Source organism: Pinus tabuliformis, chromosome Q (assembly GCF_031772625.1).
Source record: "Pinus tabuliformis cultivar Carrire ecotype Pingquan chromosome Q, CPIR1, whole genome shotgun sequence".
In the NCBI taxonomy this organism is placed as follows: domain Eukaryota; kingdom Viridiplantae; phylum Streptophyta; class Pinopsida; order Pinales; family Pinaceae; genus Pinus; species Pinus tabuliformis.
Genome location: NC_142296.1, coordinates 716,606,471 through 716,627,011, shown reverse-complemented (window position 1 = coordinate 716,627,011; position 20,541 = coordinate 716,606,471).

Sequence of the window (20,541 nt, the reverse complement as noted above, 5' to 3'; positions counted from 1 at the left end):
AAAACAATGGAGTTGAGTGTGGAGCTTGTAAAAGAACTGATGCCATTATCCCAGAGAGCCTAGTCAATTTGACTAGAGCTCATGGAGACATAACCCAAGAGTTTTTTGTGAACTCCAAATTAATTTTGTTGTCCATGTGTTTGTTACTCGTTGCACTGTTGCACTGTTACATGTATTTACATATCAGCGCAAACAATAGATTTTAAAGCATACAATTAGTTAAAATAAACATAAGAATACACCTTATTGTCAAGCACATTATTAGTTCCGCATTGGTTAATCACTAGATCTTGGGAATATTTAAGCATTGGAAGTGGGAGAGTTTCTTGTAAGGTTGACAAGAAGCCTTTAGTGCCTCATTTTCAGATCAAGAACACATCACACATCCCTTTACATAGTGAGTCACAATTTTCTTCATATGAGGCTAAAAAAAAAATCTTTGTACATGACACAAAGTTTTTTTAACAACGAAATGACCAGACACAAGGGAGTTGTGGGCCTCTCGGATTACATGTACCCTTTCCCCTGTGGGTATGCACAATTTACCAAGGTGATACAATAGTTTCCCCTGCAAGTGATAGTTTTCCACCTGTGAACCATGGGTTACTTTTTCATAAATCTCCTTAAATTCATCATTGTTAACATATTGTTCAACATAACCTTCAAAAGATAATGAACCATTATGTAAAATAACATAAGCAGAAATAGGAAGGCGAGATAGCATATCTGCCACTTTGTTGCTAGTGACCTTTTTATACTTTATTACCAAATGAAATTGTTGAAGAAAACCCATCCGCGTGAAATGACGAGATTGTTGCAACTTGGTTTGTGACTGAAGATACTACAAGGGATGATGATCCATATGGATGATGGTCTCCTTGCTGATCAGGTAGTGTTTCCACTTTTTCACACTCTGGACCAAGGCATATAACTCCTTGTCATAAGTGGGATAGTTTATCACAACCTGAGAGAACTTCTTTGAATGGTAACATATCGACTTCTTTCGCTGCATTAGTACAACTCATGTGACATATCCGGTGGCATCTATCTCAATCTCGAATGGCTATTGGAGATCTTGTAAGGCCAAGATGGGTGCGATGCTGATCTTTTCTTTCAATGCTTTGAAGGACTTCTGATGCTTTCCTCCCCATTGAAAGATTTTCCATACACTTGTCAATGTGTGTAAAGGTGCTGCAATAATAGAGAAATTGGCAATAAATCTCCTCCAATACTATATTGCACCCAAAAAGCTATGAACCTAAGTGACAATAGTAGGCTTAGGCCAATTTACAATTTCTTCAACTTTAGAAGGATCATTTTTTAGTTGATCATGACCAACAATATGACTTAGGTACACCAAAAAGATTTTCCCAAACTCACAATTTGACAATTTCACATAGAGTTTTTGTTTTTTCAATACCTCAAGCACTTTCTTCACATGGCATACATGTCCATTCCAAATTTTACTAAAGACAATGATATCATCTCGATATACAAGAACAAACTCATTAATGAAAAGCCTAAATAGATCATTCATGACCCTCATGAAAGTGGCTAGAGTGTTACAAAGTCCGAATGGAATCACCATCCATTTGAAGAACCCCTGTTTGGTCTTGAAGGCAGTTTTCCACACATATGGCTCTACAATTTGGACCTAGTGGTAGCCACTACGCAAATCCAATTTGGTGAAATATATAGAATTCTTTAACTGATCTAATAAATCATCTATGCATGGAAGAGGGTAGTGATTTTTCACCGTGATTTTGTTTAGTGCTCGGTAATCCATGCACATCCTCGATGTGCCATATTTCTTTGGAACTAAGACAATCAGTGAGCCACATGGAGAAGTGCTCGGTCTGATGACCCCTTGGTTCAATAGTTCCTACACATACTTTTTGATCTCCTCCATCTCAATGGTGGACATCCTATACATGCCAATATTTGGTAGAGGAGCGTCATGTTGCAATTCAATCTCATGTTAGATTTCCCTCTTTGGAGGTAATTCCCTTGGTTCTTGAAACATCTCATCATAGTTAGAAATTAATTCACATAATTCCTTTCTATGCACATGATCACAACCCTAGAAAGCATCAGATAATTCTGCATCTTTCCCCCTTACAACCATAAACATGCAACCCTTACTGGAATTCAAGAACCTTTCATTTGTCCTACACTTACAAGGTTGGCATTGATTTTAGTTTGATGAGCCCTTACAATATATTCTACCCCATATTTTGTGATTTGGTATTTGTTTTCATGATGGAAGAAGATTTCCTTTCTATCATATGGATATTGACTCCCTAACATCATGCCACAGATATCCAATGGTATCACATCAAGTTTTACCTCATCCACTAAATTAAAAGTGATAAGAAATTTAACCTTGCACCACTTAGTTACATTCAATTTTTCTTTATCATGTATCTATCCAAGTGGGTAAGGTTTTAGATGTGGTTTGGTTTCTAAACCTAGCTTCTTTACTAAGGACTCTAAAATTAAGTTTGTTTTGGACCCAGTATCAAATAGAGTTTCCACTTTTGTATGATTTATGATAACTCTAATATGTGATAGCTCAATTCTCTTTTGTTCATTAGGAAGAGAGTCATCTATTGAACTAGTTCATTCGTGTGATTCAGAATTAACATGAGCTGTAAGACTACATTTTTTTCTTGTTGTTGTGATCAATGCTTCATCTTTGGAATTGAATGCAAGGTCTTGCTACATAGTTACCACTATCTTCTGCTTTCCTTTTCCTCCATACTTCTTTGTTCTCTTTTCTGGGTATAGTTTCCAACAATGATCGTCGTCATCAGCTTCCTTTTTGCAATGAGTGCAATAATGCCTTTCTCCCTCATCTCTCTTGGTTGATGCCATCCTATTCTCCTTTCCTTTTCCTTTCAATTTGGTTTTCCATTTGGAGGTTTTAAAGGTGGTTTCTTGAAACGATCATCTCTTTTATGTTTGTCCCTGTTCTTAAGATGGATTGCCTTTACACTAGCCAAGTTAGTAGTAGTTGGTTCAAAAAATAATAATGAATGTCTAAGGTAACTATGTAATGATCCAATATACTTAGTTACTACTTCAGGCGAGTCAAGTGAAATGCGCAAATTAAGTGCTTGTTTTCTAAACTCCTCTGTAAAGATTTGAACATATTGACCTCTGCCCTTCCTTAAGTATTTCCAATCCATTAAGGATTTTTGTTTATAACCCAAGGGATAAAATAGTTCCTCTAATGCAGAAACGAAAGTAGGCCATGAGGAAAGAAGATTACCCTCACTCTTATTGCTTCGCAATTTTCTCTCCCGCCATATGAGAGTGACGCTCCTCATAGGAAGAGAGGCAAACTGAATCTTTTCCTTGTTCTCTTCAATCTGTTGAATCCTACAATAGATTTCAATCTCCCTAATCCAATTATTAAGCTTTTCTGCATTACTTCCACCGTTAAACATGGGAAGATCAAATTTGACATCTAATTTAAAGGAAGGTTTCTTATATGCATCCCTTGAATTTCTATGCTGATGGTGATGAGAGGAGGAAGAACTTTCACTCGTGGAAGGAGAAGGAGGGGGTTCTTCTTCACCATTTCCATACATTGAATCTTGTTCTTCTGCCTTTCTCCCTTCTTCTTTCTCCAGCCTTGAAAGCAACTGACCAAAATTTTCTGTCATTGTATAGAAGGTTTTGTAGAAATTGAGCTCCTCTTCATAACAAGCCTCCAAATCGACAATGTTTCTCCTTCGTTGTGCATGCCTTGCTTTGGGATCAAAAGAATTTAGTTTCCATTTGCCTCTTCAGAGCCTGTTTCTTGTTAGCATACAAACATGCAATTCACATCTACAAAGACCTGTTCTGATGCCACTTGATCCAAGATCTTTTGCTTATAGATGTACTAAATAACTACATGCATAAATTGTAGCTTAAACATAGAAATTTAATGTGCACATGAGAGAAGAGGAGAAACGCATAAAGCATGAAAGAAGACAAGAAAATTGATATCGAAAGTTCGTTCGATTTGGACTATGTCTCCGGCCCTGCTCGATCAAATGGGGAGCCCTTCATTCATTAAGTGGCATGAGAAAGAAGAGTACAACATCTGTTACAAAAAGGAGTCTTATACCTCCATTCTGGAAAATGGATGAAAAATGTAGAACTTCGTTGGAGAAATGGACAGCACCATTGCATTGATGGCATAGAGAAATGCTGAAACCATATAAAATTTGTCAAAATCTGATAAAGTGAAAATATGGCCGTATGGAGAAATTTCTGAGATCATTGTTCCACCCCCCTCTCTGCACTACTCATGGTTCCGCCACCTGCAAAATAACTTGTCTCAAACTACATGCATGCTCCTCTACTCCTGGGCACACTGATGATTGAGTTTAAATATACAAAAAGTGGGTGGAGTTTACAAAATGTTCGTTGGGCAGAGTGGTTATAGATCTATGTGTTGTGGAGGAGGTCAGGTGGTCAAACCCCACCCCCTCCCATTTTTTATAACAGAAACCATTTTTTGCAAGGGAGGTCGGGCTAGTATCACCTTGAGTGGCCCACCCACCTCACCTTCACTCCAATGGTGGCCCCTTATTAGCGTGGTGGTTTCATTTAATTGGTTGTGGCTGGGTCCGTGCCCCAAGGGCTGGCCCACCACCTAATCTTCTGCGTGGTGTAATGGTTCCGTTGTATGGGGAGAGGGGTTGGGGGTGGTGGCCTACCCCTCCATAATATTACATATGATACGGATTGGGGTGGCAGGGTTGGTTGCCCGCCACCCCTTTTTTTAATAATTTTTGTTATAAAAAAAACAATATGGCCATTTTTGAAAATTTGGAATTTGGACAGAAGGAGACATTTTAATGAGGCTACAATTTTGCTGAGAATCTAGCTAGAGTTGGGAGGATTTTGTCCACCCGAAAAATTCCAAATTGTGTCTCCATTAATCCTCCCAGTCAGCAAATTTCAACCAAAACTTTGACTACCTCTATCTTCCTCATCTGGACTCTGATTGGAGTGTCGTTCACACTTTGGAATCATGGTGACAAGCACTTCAACTTGATGTCAAGTTAATCGTATTTCCACCACTTTGAATTTTGAGCCTTTTCCATTCCAATGGTGTCTGGAGATCCACCTAGATCAATTAAGTATTTAAAAGAATAAAAGATATATTGAAATGTAAATATTTTAATGATTGAAATATTTTACTAATTAAAATTATTTAAGTGTTTATACCTACATATTCATATATCTAAAATTAATTTATATAATTCTAAGGAAACCAAAATATATAAGGTTTAGTGTCAATCCAACATTATGGAAGACTAGGATTCTTTATTATTTCTACAAGGTAGAGTTAAGAAGGTTTTTATTTAAATTAGATTTGATCATTATATATTATTTTATCTATCTTGGTATTTTTTAGGTGAGAAAATTGTAAGAATTCGCTTGCATGCCCACTTTAGCGGTAAGTCAAAGTTTGGTAAACTCGGGTCTAAAAGCTTCTAGAGTCTATTTGAGGAACCAAAAAATACTTTGGGATAAAAAAAGATTCAAGATTAGCTTCCAACCCCTCAACATTATTCTCCACAGATAAATATTTCTAGCAATGCAAAAGTCACTTCAAATGGAGTTCATATGTGGAAGTTATGCCTCTCAGAGGTTCTTCATCCTATTGTTCACCACGGTTCTAAGTGGATGTTATGTCAAACCCCAGTACTCACACGTGTGGGAATGTGCATATCCAGAGTTTAACAAAGTTCTAGAAGGTCCAAAATGCTAATAATATGCAAAAAACTAACCCTAATCATAGAAAATGATTAGACTGTGTTAAATACTTGGCCACCTAGTTCTCTAGTTGAGAAAAGCATCTAGAAGTGGGATTTTGAAGCATAATAGAGGAGGTAGAAGGTTCTATAGTCGAAATTTAGTCCATAGTGTCCACAACAAGTCTATAGTCAGTATGGGTAAGGTACCTAGTCCCCTAATGCCTAATTAGGATTGTGGGGTTTATTTAGAGTTAAACTTCAAGGTTAATTACGAAGATGTGGTTATTAAATATCCTCTTTCTTATGTCACATAAAATAACATTTATGATACTTACATCGCCTTTTTCTCATCAAGATCTTTCCAACAATATAAATTTTGTCTTATTTTGAGCTTCGGGTGCAAAGTTATGCCAATTTGTAAAATACGTCCAATCCATGTGCCACATCAACATACATACTAAGGCACTTGGCAAGAAAATGTCCTCCCTTTTCCCATGTGTCACTATCATGTATTTTTCTATCAACTACCAAGATGCCATATCTAGGTCACTATTTGCTCTATCAACCATCAGGCTCCTAAGAAACACTTCTTTGGTTACACTTATTTGATCCATTTGACCTCACAGTGGCCATTATCTAATGGATTCCAATCTCTCTGTCAATTTCAATCATCCAAAAAATGACTAAGTTCTATTACTACCAAGCCCTTGACCCTAAGCATAGCTCCAATCTTGATTCATGTTAAACAACTCATATGTTCATAGGATAAAGTAGTTTAATCATGTGAGATAAATTGATCTTTTTCAATTAACAAGTTTTTTGGGTTATGTTAATATCAATTTGTTAAGCCTGATATAGTGGTCCAAACCTTATAAATTTCTAACACCTAACATCTAGAATCCTTGAAATCCTTTCCTCGTTCTCCTAACACCAAAAAACTCAGATACCCTTCACTATTTCGAGCTCAACTCGATATAAAAATCTTATTCCCACAGTAACCTAGCACCTGATTTCTCATTAATAGACTCCAACTGATGGGAATATTCCCATCATCTAACAAACTTTTTGACGCTCGTTGGTATGAGGAGTTTAAAAGGGTTCAATATTGACCAACACCCAATCACCAGATACTTTAATCCATGAAAACTTAATATCCATCACTTGACACTTAAACCATTTGTCTCCATTAACTTATGGGTAGTGTGGGTTTAGTTTCAACGATGCATGTCATCATGCATGTCATGTTCACCCAAAATCCCACCTCTAATATCCAAATGAATGACATGTCCCTTAATGGTCTCTGAACTTCTTGTTAACGAACTAAAGTATGGGTTTTGCTTACATCACGTTTTCTTGGCAATAGCCTCTACTGATCTCTCCCAATATTCCAAATGAGAAAAACATATAACACCTTATGGGCCTCTTCGGCTAGGATCTTGGTCACAAATCCCACTTAATATATGTCTATGGAATAAGGATAATGATTTCAACCTCCATGATCTACACATCATGCCACTTGATGAAATATCTATTCACTTGACAAGGGATGGAATAGAGTAGAACATCTCCAACCTAAAACAAAATAGTTTAATCCTCAAATTCTCTTTTTGCATAAAACAAAGAGTCCAACCTAAAATATCTCCTTGGAAAGACATGTTGGAAGAGTGGGCTCTTATTCTATCACAAGTGTTAAAAATAACGATGAAAAAGGGTTGAAGTTACAAAAAGACATTTAAATCCATAAGATAATAATTTAGATAAATAAAATGAGTATGAAAAGAATTTATCGAAGCAAGGAAATGGTGACTATGGGTTAGCAGAGTTTTGCATATCGCATTATTGCTTCACAATTTTAAGCGTGCATAATAAATATAAAATACAAGTATCGACATAATGGTGAATGGTGGAAGAAGATGTCTTAAATTATTTGGGTAATATAATTTAGATTTATTTTATTATTCTATTAGTTAGCAGGTAATATTTTAAATTTAAATTTATTAAATTGTTTAAAAGATTAAAATGAAATTATACTAAAAATAGTCTTTCATTTAAAAATTTTATTTTAATTTATTAAGTATTTAAAAGAATAAAAGATATATTGAAATGTAAATATTTTAATGTTTAAAATATTTTACTAATTAAAATTATTTAATTGTTTATACCTACATATTCATATATATATGATTAATTTTTATTTTTTAATGAAATCAAAATATATAAGGTTTAGTGTCAATCTAACATTACAAAAGACTAGGATTCTTTATTGTTTCTACGAGGTAGAGTTAAGAAGGTTTTTATTTAAATTAGATTTGATCATAATATATTATTTTATCTATGTTGGTAGTTTCTAGCTGAGAAAATTGTAAGAATTCACTTGCCTTCCCACTGTAGGGGTAAGTCAAAGTTTGGTAAAATCAGGTCTAAAAACTTCCAGAGTCTTTTTGAGGAACTCAAAAATACTTTTGGGATAAAAATAAATAAATATTAGCTTCCAACCCCTCAACATTATTCTACACACATAAATATTTCTAGCAATGCAAAATTCACTTCAAATGGAGTTCATATGTGGAAGTTATGCCTCTCACAAGTTCTCCATCCTATTGTCCACCATGGTTCTAAGTGGATGTTATGTCAAACCCCAATACTCACACCTATGGGAATGTTCATATGTGGACTTTAAGAAAATTATAGAAGGTCCAAAATGCTAATAATATGCAAAAAAACTAACCCTAACCCTAGAAAACGATTAGATTGTGTTAAATACTTAGCCACCTAGTTCTATAATTAAGAATAAAATTTAGAAGTGGGTTCTTGAAGCATAACAGAGGAAGTAGAATATTTTATAGCACCAATTTAGACCATCATGTCCACAACAATTCTATAGTGAGCATGAGTAAGGTACCTAGTCCCATAATGCCTGATTAGCATTGTGGGGTTTATCTACAGTTAACCTTCAAGGCTAATTATGAAGACAAGGTTATTAAATATCATCTTTCTTATGTCACATAAAATCAAATTTATGAAACTTACATCACCTTTTCCTCATCAAGATCTTTCCAACAATATAAATTTCATCATATTCTGAGCTTCGGGCACAAAGTTATGCCAATTTGTAAAATACATCCAAATCATGTGCCAACCACATCAACATACATGCTAAGGCACTTGGAAGGCACATTTCCTCCCTTTCCCCATGTGTCACTATCATGCATTTTTTTATCAACTACCACAATGGACTATCTAGGTCACTAGTTTCTATATTAACTATCAGACTCCTAGGAAACACTTCTTTGGTTAAACTTTTTTGATCCATCTAACTCAACATTGGCCATCATCTAATGGATCCCAACTTCTCCATAAGCTTCAATCACCCAAAGAAATTACTGAGTTCTATTACTACCAACCCCTTAGCCCTAAACGCCAAAAACATATAATGCTCTACATTATTTCACTATCAAGTAATGACAAAGTAACTCTCTACACTATTACAAAATGAGAGATTATTGACTACGTGACTTAAACGTTAGTCATCACAATTATTTCAAGTGAATTGCTACTCAATTTGAGTAATTTTAACTGAGCCAACTAAAACAACTAACTTAAATGACTAATTTAATCTATGAATAAAATATATGACTACATAATAAGTGACCCAACTAAAAGTGACTAACTTAAATAACTAATTTAGTCCACGAGTAAAAATATATGACTAGATAATAAGAGATTAATAAAAAATAATTAACATAAACAAATCCTATAGTCTAAGAATAAAAATATGACCAACTAACAAGTACAACAAGTATATGAATTAGTGATTTATGCTAGTCATTTTTAATTGTGTCACTCCAAAAATGGAAAATTGCAATTTTGATACTGAAATGTTACATTTCACTAAATTTTAACATTGCATATGATTAACACTATAGATGGAAGCATGGCGATTTTTCTCCCCACAACAATGTGATCAACATTCAGGTTCAAAACATTGATACTTGTAGTAAATTTGAAGATGGTGTGAAGTAATGATTTACACCATGCCATATTTGACTATAGTAGTGGAGCTAAGAAAAGATCACTAAAGTGCATTTCGAAATCCTTTTGTGTGATCTTCACTACCAAAAGTAAATTGACCCTAATACAAAATCCTCATTTCTTATTGAAACTCAAAGTACTTAAGCCCACAAACAACCACTATTCTTTTCATGTCACCACAATCTCCACCTCCTCCTCAAAATATTGAATCAATCATCCTGACCATTAGCCCTAATGAGGTAGACGTAGAGAAGTGGTAGGAAACATAATTTCTTACAATAAAGATAAGTAGGAAGCATTAACTATTTTTCCTATAACTTTTCAATCCTTTACAATAACACAAGATTTGGTGCAGTAGTTCACTTAATCATTCGATGCTAGACAATCCACCATGAACATGTGAGATAATCATGTTATGTTTGTTGTGATGAAAAGGGGGATGTGGATACATTTTAATAAACATGAGAACCAATGCAAACCACAAACACCCATGAAACTTGAATATAAGGTTACTAAATTAAAAAATAAGATCAATAATTTATTAATGAGTGTCTACTGCAATCATATAATCTTTCTTGTCATAACACAAAAGATAAACAAAACTATGACATCCTACCTCATCCACAATTATCCCCTCTTCCTTTCTAATGTTCCCCCTAGGATATTTTAATTAACACAATGAAAGTGTTGAACATTGCCTTGTAAAATCAATTCACTCTAAGAAAAAATGAGACTAAGATAATCTCCAAAGGTATGTACATTGTAGTTCAAATATTTTAAATTGGGAAAAGCTCAAATAGACAATTTTAATATATATTTCTATGTTTGTTATTGTCCATATGTCATTGGGATATTAAGGCAATTACTTTTACTTGGGGAAAGATATATTTGGGAGAGTAAGATAATATTATAATAAATTGATCCTCCTTTTAACTATAATTCAAATTTTATACATGATAAAATAATATTTAATTATTTTTCTAATTTTAAATCATTTAAAATAATAAAAATTTAGTAAAATTTCAATTTTTTTACTTTTACACTATTAATTATAGAAAAAAAAGGTTAATACAAAACCAAACCACTTATATCTAAAATTTTAACATAAAAATGAAAATAGCTTCTATAAAATTAAAATATTAAAACTAAAAAAAACATAAAAAAAAATGTCTTTCTCCAATTTCTCCTCCATTTCGCTATTTCTTCCAAACCAAAGATTGAATCCAGTATGGCGGGGAAAATTTTCCCAGCCAATGATTGAACCCACTATGGTGGGGAAATTTTGATGCATACCAATAGTGCTACACAAAAATAGAAAAAAATATAAAAAAATTGCTCCCTTTGTTTTCCATTCTCGAACTCCCTTTGACGCCTCCATTTTTTTACCACGACATTCCTCCCAACTGCATTGATATTGGCATCCACTCGATCCTGGCTTTGACCCTAGCCAAAGTTAAGAATTGTAGAAACTTCTCCTATATGCAATGTTTTATTCACATTCCATATTGGCTAAGAAAGGGCCACTCAGAACAGTATGGATTGGAGCTCATCTAGAGTGCAAGTTGTGCAAGAATCAAGTAACGGAGGCTAACATCAGCGATTTTTTCGGTATGTATTGATGCTTCTCTTTTTTTCCTTTTGGTGGGAAGGGGATACAGACACCTTGGGCACCTGGGTTCCTCTATGTGAATTGGGGTTTAGGAGCTTAAATGTTTGGATGCTTTAAACTTTTCTTAAATGAATTAATTAGTTTCCAATATATTGGATAATTATAATGGTAATTGTTGGAATTGTTTTCCCTATCCTAAATAGCTAAAAAACATATAAAAACATATAGTTGTAATTTTTTTCATCTTAAGTCAGCAGGAGAAGAATTTTTCTTTTTAAGCTTTATTATGTGAGTTACAAATTAATGATCTATGATATGTAAAGCTTCCAAAGAACTGAAAAAGAACACTTTAAATTGATCCATCTTGAGGTGGGGACGATGGTAGAAATGTAAACATTAGCTAGGTATATTATAGTAGAAACATAAAAATAATTATTCAGACAATTATATGTTCTAATATGTAGGATACTATAGGGCTATAAATCAGTCCATGAAGATAGAACTTTAGTGCTAAAAATAACAGTTATGTGAGGACAATGGCTAGCAAGACTATAAAGGATAAAATCCGAAGTTGATTAAACCAAAATCATGGAACATAAATTACATATAAGAGATACAAAGGTATGAAGGAGATTTCTCTACTCTGTTTTATCCCTTTCTTTAAAGCCTTACATTTTTTCCAAGGAGAAAATCAAACTTTCTATTAAGGAAATAAAAAACTACATTTGTAGATGTATTTGAGCATTCAAAATATTGTATGTACATAAGAAAAACATATAGTAATCCATCTATGGGTTAATTGTAGTATAGAAACATAATCAAACCCATAAACCAAAAATATCCATATCCAGATCCCAAGCCTCCCCATTAATGAGGAAAAATGACCCATAGACACAAAATATTATTTTTCAAAATATACAAAAAATGATATCTAGAAACGATTATACAGATTTTTTGACAACTGAAAAGAGAAAAACATAAAAAAAAGAGTAAATAAACAAGTTGATCATAGCATTTTGTTAAATACTGATTCAGATGAAGAGTTAAAGGGTTGTTGATCTGACACACGGATCATGTCTTCTTCAACTCTTATTATGCTCCAAGAGCCCAAAGCATGTTGTAGACCCTCCTTAGAAAGGAGGTATTATTTTGTGTTCCACTTTGTGGTTCTCCACTGACTCATTTGTAGTGCAACCTACTGAAAATTCCATTTTCCCTTAACTCTCTTGGAATTCCTTTTTAGGGCGGTGAACCAACTTCCACAAAGCCTAATCCATCATCCAATCTCTAGTCAATCATTGTGCCTCTCCATTTCCCTATTGGAGATCTACATCGATGAATGACCTTTGCTAAATTATGTTAAGTAAGCTCCAAGCCCCAAACTGATAGAATATCATCAAATTGAGGCTCTGAGTCGATGCAATCATGATAGTTGACCATTCCTATTGTCCCTATCTGTAGGGTAAAAACCACCACCATTAAAACCTTGTTGTTTACCTCCTTAATGGGTGCCTGCACCTGAGGGATATCAAAAGAGAAAACAACAACAAAAGTTGAAACCCCTCCCTTGAAACAACCCTTCCCTATAACATTGTTCCATACTACACCATTCCCTAGGTCGTTTCCATTATTTCTATGTATGACCCATGTTCTGGCTAGTCTCTACAACCTATAGCCAAGTACAACCTTCCCTCCATGAAATATCCATTCCCAATGATGCCCTCGTAACCTAGGATGTGTTCAATTGCTGAGTCTTCAGATGTACAAGCCTTACATTTATTTTCTAGAGCTGAGAAATTGTTATGTTCATGGCAGTTGGGGACACATTGTCATTGTGGTCTCTATTTAGTGTTTGGATCATACCTTCCCCCTTTGATATCAATGTACTCCATTTATTTTAGTGTTTATTTTTCATAGTCCCTTGATCTAGTCTATGACTAGATCTCATCACATAAACACACTAGGAACCCTTAACTAGAAACTTAGCACGACAGAAAAAATTAGAAAACATTAGTCCACAGATATATATGACCCAAATAATATTTCTCATTATTCCATTAATAAGAAAACATTAGGGATCCCATGCCAAGGATCATGGCCCTTCATAAACCTTGATACAAACTAATTGTTGTAGTGGCTACAACCACCCTCCAAAATTTCACCTTAGCTTCGCTTCAGAGCCTCCCTTCCAACCTTCACAGTAGATTTCCTTGCTTCGTCAAGCTCACAAGCTTCAATTTTTTTCTTGCATGAAGGCACCCTGTCGGCCATAGCTTGATCTATTCCCATCACAGGTTATTAACATAGACTTGGTCCAACTACAGGCTGAGCAGCTTCCCCTTGAAAATTGAACATTTCTAGAGGGAAACCTGCCTTCCCCCTAGAAATTGCGCAATTCTCTCTAGCATCTTGGTGGGCTCTACAATTGTGTTGTTGGGTTGTGTTATATTCTTTCCATGACTAGCCTACGTAATTAACTACGGGGTTAGAGGGGGTCGAAGCCCCTCCTTGTTTTGCGTTGATTTTGCAGCAAGGGGTTCACAAGGGGTTTGAGGAGGGTGGGTAGGCTGCTCTATAGGGTCTGGGGTAGTGCCCTGGGAATTCTTATTTTTTCACCCTTTATTAGGTTGGGCAGACCTACCTATGGTTTTGTGCATAGTTTTCGCACATGGTTTTGGACGCGATGGTTTTGCGGTCCATGGTTTTGGACGCAATGGTTTTCAGTCCATGGTATTGGATGCTTCAGCATGTATAAATATGTATTATAACATTGAAAGGAAAATAATGGAAAACCAATCGAGTAGTCCCAGTTTTGGGATCCAGGGGAAATTTTCTATGTATATGTGTTTTATGTGTTATGCTCTTGCATTTTTTATTTTCTATGTTTTAGAATTCCTATGCAGGTAATTTCTATACGTGGTTAAACTCTACATTTGGTATCAGAGTTGTTTTGGCTTCAAGGGGATGCCTTTGTTGCTGAGGGGTTTCGCTCGAGCCTATGGTAGACCCTGTTCAATGAGAGATTTGTGGGATCGATTCTGGTTGTAAAATAAGATGGCGAGCAGTGGAATGATAGAGATGGAAAAATTTAATGGCTAGATTCTTTAGTTGTGGAAACTCAAGATGGAGGATCTATTGGTGGATAAAGATTAGTGGATCATGGTAGATATGAGTACTAAACGAACGGGAGTGTCCAATGAAGAATGGAAGAAGTTGGATCAGAAGGCAAAGAGCACAATACTATTTTGTGTCTCAGATTCAGTATTGTTGAAAATATTAGGGGAAGCTAAGACTAAGGATTTCTGGGACAAGTTAGGGACTTTGTACCAATCTAAGTCTCCGGTGAATAAACTATTCCTATGGAAAAGTTGTATAACATGAGGATGAAATATGGAGACTCGGTGACAGAGCATCTGAACGCATTTAATAATGTGGTAAGTCAGTTATTGTTTATTGATATTAAAATTTCAGATGAAGATAAGTGCATCATTTTTTTGTGTTCTCTACTAGATTTGTGGGATAGTCTAGTTATTAAAATAGGTAGTAATGCAATTTCCTTGCAGTTTGATGAAATAGTCTTATCCTTGTTGATGAAGGAGACGAGACAGAAAAATATGGAGAACCAGAATAGTGATGCCTTGTCTGTGTGAGGATGGTCCTAGAACATAAAAAAAAATAAGTCATCAAGTGGGAGATCTAAATCTAGAGGGAGATCTAAAACTCCAGGAAAACCTATAAAGGTAGTTTGCTAGAAATGTGGAAAAGAAGGGCATTGCAAAAGGGACTATAAATCTAAAGCTCCTAACAAAGGAAAAGGGTTTGATGATTCTCCTTCTGCAAATGCAAAAACTACCTCAAATGAAGGTGGGGATGTGTACTTGGCTTCTTCAAGTACACATGTAGATCATGAGGCATGGTTGATTAACTCAAGTGCATCCTTTCACTTCACTCCCCATAGAGAGTGGTTTTGTGAGTATGAGAAATACGATGGTGGTGATGTCTTATTTGGGGATGATAGGAAGGCTAGAATTATTGGTCATAGAAAATTAAAATTGAAGCTGAAAGGTGGAAGGGTTAGAACACTTCTGGGTGTTCTGCATATTCCTGCATTGGCCAAAAATATAATTTTTGTAAGAAAGTTGGATGATGCAGGTGTAAGAACAATGTTCGATAAAGATACCTACAAGATGGTTCAGGGAGCACTAGTATTGATGTGGGGAGTTCGTATTGGAATTCTGTACAAGCTGCAAGGTAGAGTTGTTTTCGATGGGTGCAACAGTTCTATGGTTCCTAAAAGTGAAGTAGAAAATCTAGTGGTCTATAGAGAGAAGACCATGTTGTGGCATCAAAGTCTTCTACATATTGGAGAGAAGGGACTTTGAATACTTCATGGTAAAGCTATGGTAGAAGGTATGAGTAATAGCTCCCTAGATTTTGATTTCTATGAAAATTGTGTATAAGGAAAGCAGAATCGGGTTAATATCCCCTCTGGTGGTAAGAGGGCGTAACAAATATTAGAGCTTGCACAGTGATGTGTTTGGACCTGTGAAGGTTCCATCACTAGGTAAGTTTGTGTACTATGTATCATAGGAATAAATGGATATATTTCGTTAAGAAGAAATCTAGAGTCTTTGACAGGTTTAAAGAATTTAAGGCTCTAGTGGAAAACCAGAGAAAGAAAAACATAAAGGTGTTGAGGTCAAATAATGGTGGAGAGTTTTGCAACAAGGAATTTGAAGAATTCTGTATCAAGTGTGGTATAGCATGGTAGAAGACTGCTCCATACACACCTGAGAAAAATGGAGTTGTAGAAAGAATGAACAAGGCATTGATGGAAAGGGAAAGAAGCATGCTTAGTGGTGCCAGGTTAGGACACGAATTCTGGGAAGAGGTAGTGGAGACATCATGTTACCTGGTCAACCGATCACCTTCATCAACATTGGAGGATAAGACTCCACAACAGGTATGGACTAGTAAGAAACCCTTTATTTCACATCTGAGGGTATTTGGATGTGATGCATATGTACATGTTCCAAAGGAGAAAAGAACCAAGTTAGATAGAAAATCTGAAAAGTGCATATTTATTGGGTATAAGGATGGTTTAAAGGGTTATAAGCTTTGGAACCTAGTAACAAGAAAGGTTGTGTACAACCGAGATGTGGTGTTCAGAGAGGTGAAAGATGTTATTAAACATGAAGTACAAAAAAAGGAAGCTAAGAGATAGATTTTGAGCTTAAGGAGGAAGAATCAGACTCTACAGTAGAGGTGGAATTAGAAGATGAACAACCACAAACTTTGGGTGTGTGAAGATCAGTTCGAGAAAGAAGGCAACCGGAAAGGTATATTCCATCTGCTTTCTATTAAAATTTTGTTTTATCTGTTATTGATGATGATCCCAGAACTATGAAGGAAGCAATAGATTCAGAGGATCACAAACTCTAGAAAGAGGCCATGGTTGATGAAATGGAATCTTTGTACAAAAATGAAGCTTGGGATCTAGTGGAGTTGCCGGCTGGGAGGAAACCCATTGACAACAAATTGGTGTTCAAGAAGAAGACAAATGTAGAAGTAAATGTGGAGAAGTACAAAGCTCGGTTGGTAGTAAAAGGTTATTCCCAGGTGTTGGGAATTGATTTTGGTGATATTTTTTCTCCTGTTGCCAAGGTAACTTCTATTAGATTACTTTTATCTATTGATACTACTTTGATTTTGATGTAGAACAGATTGATGTGAAGACAACATTTCTTCATGGGTATCTAGAAGAGGATATCTACATGAAGCAACTTGTAGGCTTTGTACTGAAGGGTAAGAAGGAACTGGTATACAAGTTAAAGAAGTCTCTGTATTGGTTAAAACAGTCACCAAGGATGTGGTATCAGAAATTTGATACATTTATATGGGGATATGGATTCACCAAAAGAAAATCAAATCACTGTGTGTATTTTAAATTAATTGGTGACCATCTTATTTATCTGGTCGTGTATGTGGATGATATGTTGTTGGTTGGAAATGACAAAGAAATTATCAAGGATTCGAAGACCCAATTGTCCTCCAAATTTGACATGAAAGATCTTGGCACTGCAAACTATATTTTGGGCATGGAAATTAAAAGAGATCGGGCAATGAGGAAGCTATAGTTAAACTAGAGGAAGTATGTCAAGATAATATTGTAGAGGTTTAATATGTAGGATAGTAAACTGGTGAAGGTTCCTATTCTTGTGGGTGTAAATTTATCTACAAAACAATGTCCCAAGACATAAGAAGAGGAAGACGACACGTCTCGTGTTTTCAGGTAAGCGGGTTTTCAGGTATTTGCGTGGCACTAGTGATTATGGCTTGTGCTACCAAGGAAGACTAGGATTAGACAGAGTAGTGGATACTCGTGGCTTTGTTGATGCAAACTGGGTTGGAGATCTAGATCATAGAATATCTACAACTGGGTATGCATTTAACCTATTTATAGGTGTAGTCAGTTGGATGAGTAAGAAGCAATCTGTAGTGGCACTATCAACTATAGAGGAAGAATACATGGCAGCCACTCATGCAAGCAAGGAAGCAGTTTGGTTTCATAGATTGTGTTCAAGTATGGGGTTAGTACAGGGAGCTATAAGGATAGACTATAACATCTTAAGTGCAATTTTCTTTGCAAAGATCCCTGCTTATCATTCAAAGACAAAGCACATTGATGGTCAGCATCACTTTGTGAAGGATATGATAGAAGACAAAAATGTGTTGCTCGTAAATGTGGACACCTTGAAGAATACTACAGATGCATTGATAAAATGTGTGAGCTCTGAGAATTTCTCTTGTTATAGAGAAACAATGGGCATTGTAGGGTTGGATAAATGACTAAGCTCTCTTGTGGCCCCATGTGGAAAGAAAATAACAAGTGGGAGAATGTTGGGTTGTGTTATATTCTTTCCATGACTAGCCTACATAGTTAGCCGAGGGGTTAGATGGGGGCCGTAGCCCCCCCTTCGTTGCACCAATTGTGTAGTTGAGGGGTCATAGGGGGGGCAGGTAGCCCCCCTTTATGGGGTCTTGGGTAGCACATTGCGAAATTTTGTGTTTGGACCCTATATTAGGTTGGGCAAACCTAGCTATGGTTTTGTGCATGGTTTTCACACATGGTTTTGGACATGATGGTTTTCGGTCCATGGTTTTGGATGTGATGGGTTTCGGTCCATAGTATTAGATGCTTAAGCATGTATAAATATGTATTGTAACATTGAAAGGAAAATAATGAAAAACCAATCTATTAGTCCTAGTTTTGTGATCCTAGGAAAATCTTTGTGTATATGTGTTTTATGTTTTATGCTCTCGCGTTGTTTATTTTCTGTGTTTTAGAATTCGTATGTAGGTAATTTTTGTATGGGGTTAAAACCTACATCAATCCTATTTCCCAACACTCCTGGCAGGTTTTTTGTAAATTTTTCCAACAAGGCTGCTCAACCCAAAATTGCGCAAATCTAGGTAGCAATCAGATGCTCTTCCCAAAAATTGTGAAAATCTCCTGGGCAACCAGCCCGAATCCCAGCCACAAATGCGAATTTTTTCTCCGCCAGTCCAGTAGTCTCTTGCATGTGTAGCTAAGTTGACCAGTTCCCTCTAGGACCGATCAAAACAGACTTGCATGCAAGGGCCACTGCTCCGAAGGTAGCATCAAAAGGAATCCCTTATTTCAGGGATCTATGTTTAGAAGTTGGAGGTTACATGCAAGGAGAAATTCTGAAACCTCGCACAAGTGTCGCTTCCCCTATATTCATGGCATGCCTATCACAACCGCGATGTTATCAAAACTCATCAACCAAACATAGCAAAGCTAATTCCTCACATCAAACCTACAGCTCTAACATCCCAAATCACATCTAGGAGCAATCAACACATTCAGCTCAGCTGTTTTGGGGTAAGTGTTCTTCCAATGCCTTATGCTGCATTTCTATCTCTTTTTGTGTTTTTGCTTGTGGGAATATTTTTTTCTTGATTTCTTTGAATGCTTGCTATTTTTACATATATACTAGTTTGTCCTAGGTTTTTTTCAATTTTCATTGCTATCTCATAGATGTGGCATGCATGAAATTGTTTTGCACGGATGTTCACCCAACTCGAAAAAAGACTCACCCACATGCATGTTGACTATTTGTTTAATCTTTCATTTATGTTTTCCATGCACTGTCAATCACTTCTTCTATCACTTAGTGTCACAATGCATTTACTGTCTTAGTTGCTTTCAATTTCCTGTCGATGAGTCGGGCCAACCTTGGCCCAGAAACTACCTTCGCCAAGGCTGCATTATGCAATTTTTGGAAGGAAGGCTCACCTTCCTCTCTACCTTTGCATATTCCTACCCAACACTTGTCTCCAGGACTGTTTTGCGCATTTTTGGAGGATAGTGGCTACTTGGGCCAAGAAATTGTGCAAATATGTCCCTAGGCCAGTAGTCCTTCCAAGCTGGAATTACACATTGCGCAATCCCAATAGTCAATAGCAAGACTAGACTATGCATTACGCAGTTCTAACAGTCAGGCAATCTCCCAACAACCCAGATCGTGCCTTGTGCAGTCTTGGAAGTCAGTCACCCGACCTCTCAGGTGAAATTGTGCAACCTTCATGATCATGCACTAGGTATGTTGCAAGTTAGTTCTCATGTTCATTTTGGTTTTCGACTAAAAGATCACTTTCCATGACTGTTGCCATGTATCTAGGTATCCTAGGTTCTCATCTGCCTCTCAGCGGTATAGGTACAATGGTTTCCAGGAGAGTAGAGACGAAGGCACCATTTAGAGCACACTTTGGGATGCAGTCGATCAAGTGTCCATGGACTTGCCTACCCACGAAGACATCAAGTTGTTCATAGACAAGGACATCAAGATATGATAGCACCAACATCTCAATGAACAACAGCTAAATACAACATACCAAATGCAACGAATGCAAGAGGAGGGTTGTTGACAACACAGAGGTGGAACAAGGTTGCAAGCTCAAGCAGGTCCATTGATGATGAAAGAAACTTTGGAGACTTTGGCTTTGAAGTGACAGCACGGCATGAAGATCATGTGAAGGAAGAAGATGGAACAAAGAAGGAGTTGCATGTGCTGAACCAGCGACTGAGGAAAAAGATGAAGTTGCACAGACAAACAA